Consider the following 4,239-nt stretch of genomic DNA (forward strand, 5'->3'; position numbering starts at 1 on the left):
TCCCCTATGCATGTCGAAGAACAATTGATTGTGACCGATGTGCACAAGAACCCAACTACTTTGGCTGATGCAACTAGAGTGTATGTCGAAGCCACTAGCTCCAATGTTCGGTTCCTCACAACTGAGAATGAGAAAATGGAGAAGGAATTAAAAGTGGCCAAGCAGGGAGGAGACTTGTTGACAATGTCTACCCGAGCTGAACTAAAGAAGTTAATACTAGAAGAATTTTTGTCCTTGGACATGGTTATGCGAGCATTATACTCCAAGTTTAGTACCATGCATCAAGCAGTCATTCATCTTCATGGAAGGAAGCATCAATGTGTGAGAAGAGCTCACATCTTGAAGAACATACATGCTAGAGAGAAGTCTTTTGGATTAATCACAGAGTAAGGTTGATAGCATGCGAGCATGGATGATGAAGTATAAAGGAGCCCTACTTCATTTTCCAAAGTTGATGAAGGCCAATGTGGTCGAGATGCAAGGACGTATCCAGAGTCAGATCTAGAACTATGAGGACCTATCGCAACTCATCACTAACATACAGGCTTCCCATGCATGAGTATTCAAGAGCATGGAGGTTGTTGTGCACACGTATGTGATTCCATCAATTAGGACTCTCACCCGAGCGAAGACCAAGAAGGAGGTCCAACTGGAACTTGACTTGTACTTCAATGAGTTGAGGCACATCACCAGCAGTCTAGACTTTCCTATCAATGTAGACATCATGCGCAAGTATGTTGCTGGTTCGACCACATTGAGGTCAATGATGCGTATGCTTTCAGATGAGATGGACAGAGGAGCCCAAGCAGTGTACTCGGATGCCATGGAGGTAAGGTCCAGGTTCCAGACGGATGTCATATCGGAACACATGGACACTATCATAGACTACCAATCTTGGAACCAATATGTTACTGTTTATCAGCATAAGGATGTTGAGCAGTTGGACTTCTATAGTTATCTAAGTCAGAGTGTTGTCTAGTTTGGCTTGTTCAAGCCATTGTTCACATGGGTACATGTGCATTGTAATGTTGAGTCATGTCAAGTGTAATTCAAGTCTCAAGAGTGAATGTAATAGTCATAGAGTAGGTGAAGAGTCATGAGGGTAGTTGAATGGTCACAAAGGGGAATGTCAAAGGTCATCCCACCCTTTTCTATAAATAGTCCCTCATAACTCATTGCATAGGCTTTTGGTCAGCGAAGCTTCTACTAAGACTATCTTGAAGAAGACTTGGACAGTATTGTAATGCGCCTTGGCTTCTCCACTGAACAGAGCTAGTTCATCACTTTGGAGGAGCAAGCGGATGTGGCTGTAACGTTCCATTGATGGGGCTAGTAGGTTTACATGGTGTATTGTATGATTGTGACTTACACTTATTTATATAATAAAAGCCAACACATTTTCATGCATATGTTGTTATTGTAGTTGGACTACTCCGGTTGCCTTAATGATATATGTTGTTTAACTTACATACTTGTATATGAACTGATTTGTATGAAATTATACGAATCTTGTTGTTAATGTGTTGCATATTTTGTTAATTCTGTCACCATCCATGTCAACTGCTCTATCAGAAATCAGACAGACCTTTCTCATGAACCTAGTTATATCAACTGGCACACTCGTCTCGGAATGATCCATGAGTGTTGTTCATGTTATCTTACCTTGTATGTTGTGATTTTCGCATCTATGTCAACTGCTCTACTATAAGTTGTGCATGTCCTTTGTGTGGTGTGTTCCTAGCTGAGTTGGGACTGACCCCTTTCAACCCGGAACTCACTTTCACCTTCTCCTCCATTTGAATTGTTGGAACCTCTCATACACATTCCTTGACTCACTGCATCCGACACACCCTTTCTACTGACAGAGTTATCTTACTTGCCTCTGAGCAACATTGCGGTCAAGGCATTACCTTACGACCCATTGCTGGGACTCCTACACCAAACGGTCTGCGGTCTAATTGGGACTTCTTACCGGGGAGATCCCCTTGACATGTTGGTGGGTCCGGCACCATCAATAGGTTTGTATATGTTTGCACAATCACTGGTTTCTATCATAGAGTGCTCAGTCTGGAAGTGTTTGTGAAATTCTTTTTATTTTTTTCCTTATTCCTCACCAAGTGTGCTTTCTTCTCAGACAGCCACGCTACTAGTGCAACTTTTATTAAAACAATTGTGACAATCCCCTGTTTAGTGCCATTTTGGTAGTAACAGCTACGTTGATACCTGAGATTGGAAGAAAACCTAGGGTTTCTCTATTAAACTTCAATGTGTCTGAGCCCCTGAGGTCTTGTTTGTCTTTCATGACTGGATTTATTGATGGTTTGACTAATTACTTCATTCTATTAGCAATTTTTTACTTCTTTGAACTTTCAATTGCTTGAGTGCAATTGGACTTTTTTAGGGTTTATAGGTCATTTGATTTCCACTTGCCGCCTGCGAGTGTCATTGAATCTCTGGTTTGTTGAATGATTAAGTATGTTCATCTGGTAAAATCACTTGAAACATTGATTTCCATCAGTTTCATTTTGTCTTGTGCAAAGTTGATTTTCATTTGTACTAGGTCACCTTGCATTTGAAATCCATCTTTGTCATTTATCAAGCATAGATTACATTGTTTGGTTTACAAACTAAAATGAGTATATTTTCTTATTTATTCAAAAAAGAAAGTGAAAGGAATTTTCATTGAGTTATTTTGAATTTGGTGTTACTTTGATTGATGCCTTGTTTGCATTAGGCGTTTTTGAATCAAAATCTTCACTTTTTCTTTAGTTGAAGCTTAGTTGCACGTGAGCATCTAAAATCAAAGAGAACATCATATAGGTAACATGCATCTTAGTAAATTAAAAGTCATTTATGCTTTCAATAGATTGCATATTCATTAGTGAAAGTGAAGTTTATTTTTGCTCCATTTTTCATTTGGAAAAGTTAGTGGAGGCATTGATCCAGGTGGACGTTGGTGGCCACCCACCTATCCCATTTGGACCCCCACAATTGTCTCTTTCAGTTTTTCAGTTTCCTTAATTATAGCACAGTTTACTATTTTTAGCAGTTTTTCGGGTCCTAAACTTCTGGAGCCGTTTTGAGGCCCTAAACGACGTTTTTTGGGAAATCCACCGCCAGTGATTTTTCTGATAAAAATCGTCTTTTCTGTCGTAGTCCTCGGAGAGATCTTTCCAATGGGCTATCATGTGCGTCAGACGGAGATAATACGACCAATTCGCAACCCCGGGAAGTTGGTTGTCCAACTCACCCCAAAACGGGACCCACAATTTGGCGTTTCATCTTCTAGGGTTAGGTCTTGGAATGTGAATGGTTTTCCATTGTTTCTCAATAATAAATAGGCCTTCGAGCCTCATTGTAAAGACACTTCGAAACAGTACAGAGGCATGTAGCCGACACATCTCTTCTCAGAGATAAGCTACCATCGCCCTAGCTGGGTTATTTCTATTTGTAAGCATATTTCAGTATTCTCCATTAATGAAATGAAGTATTATTTCCGCTGCATCTCTGTTTTTATGGTTATCGCATCTCTGTATTTATGGTTATCTCTGTAATCTATTGCGTTCCTGCTTAAATCTGGATCAGTGGTATCAGAGCGATATGCTTTTTCTCTGTTTTTCTTTGCATGTCCCCAATGAGGTCGGGATATAAGGAGTTAGGGCTTGAATTGGTCGAACCTTTGCAAGACCAGCCTCGCAAATCTCGACGACCTCCCATGGCGGATGAGAAGAAAGACAAGGGGGCAGGAGATCCTATCAGAATCTTACTCGAAGAAGCCCTCGAGTGGCAAAGGAACGCGATGATGGATAGCTTTGCGCAGATCCTTCAGCGGCTACCCAGAGGCGACGCATCGGCTTCCAACAGCTATTATGGAAACGCCACACCGTTTAAGGTACAAGTTAATTTTGAAATCCCCATCTTCGAGGGTCAAATAGACGCAGATGTCGTAGATAAATGGTTAAATCTGCTAGATGGGTATTTTTCTGTTCATGAATTTTCAAGTCGGGGAAAGATTGTTTTCTCTCTTCTCAAAGCAGCCCCCCACGTTAAGGACTGGTGGGAAACATACTGCGAGAAAAAGGATGAAAGTACAGGCTCACTGTTTTCAGCCACCCCCACTTGGAATGACTTTCTGGATGCCATCAAGGAGCAGTACTAACCTGTAAAAAGCTATGAGGACAAATACATCAAATGGACCACACTGCGGCAGGGACGAGACCAAGATGTACCAGAGTTCAC

The sequence above is a fragment of the Pinus tabuliformis genome, chromosome 6 (genome assembly GCF_031772625.1).
Source record: "Pinus tabuliformis cultivar Carrire ecotype Pingquan chromosome 6, CPIR1, whole genome shotgun sequence".
Taxonomy (NCBI): domain Eukaryota; kingdom Viridiplantae; phylum Streptophyta; class Pinopsida; order Pinales; family Pinaceae; genus Pinus; species Pinus tabuliformis.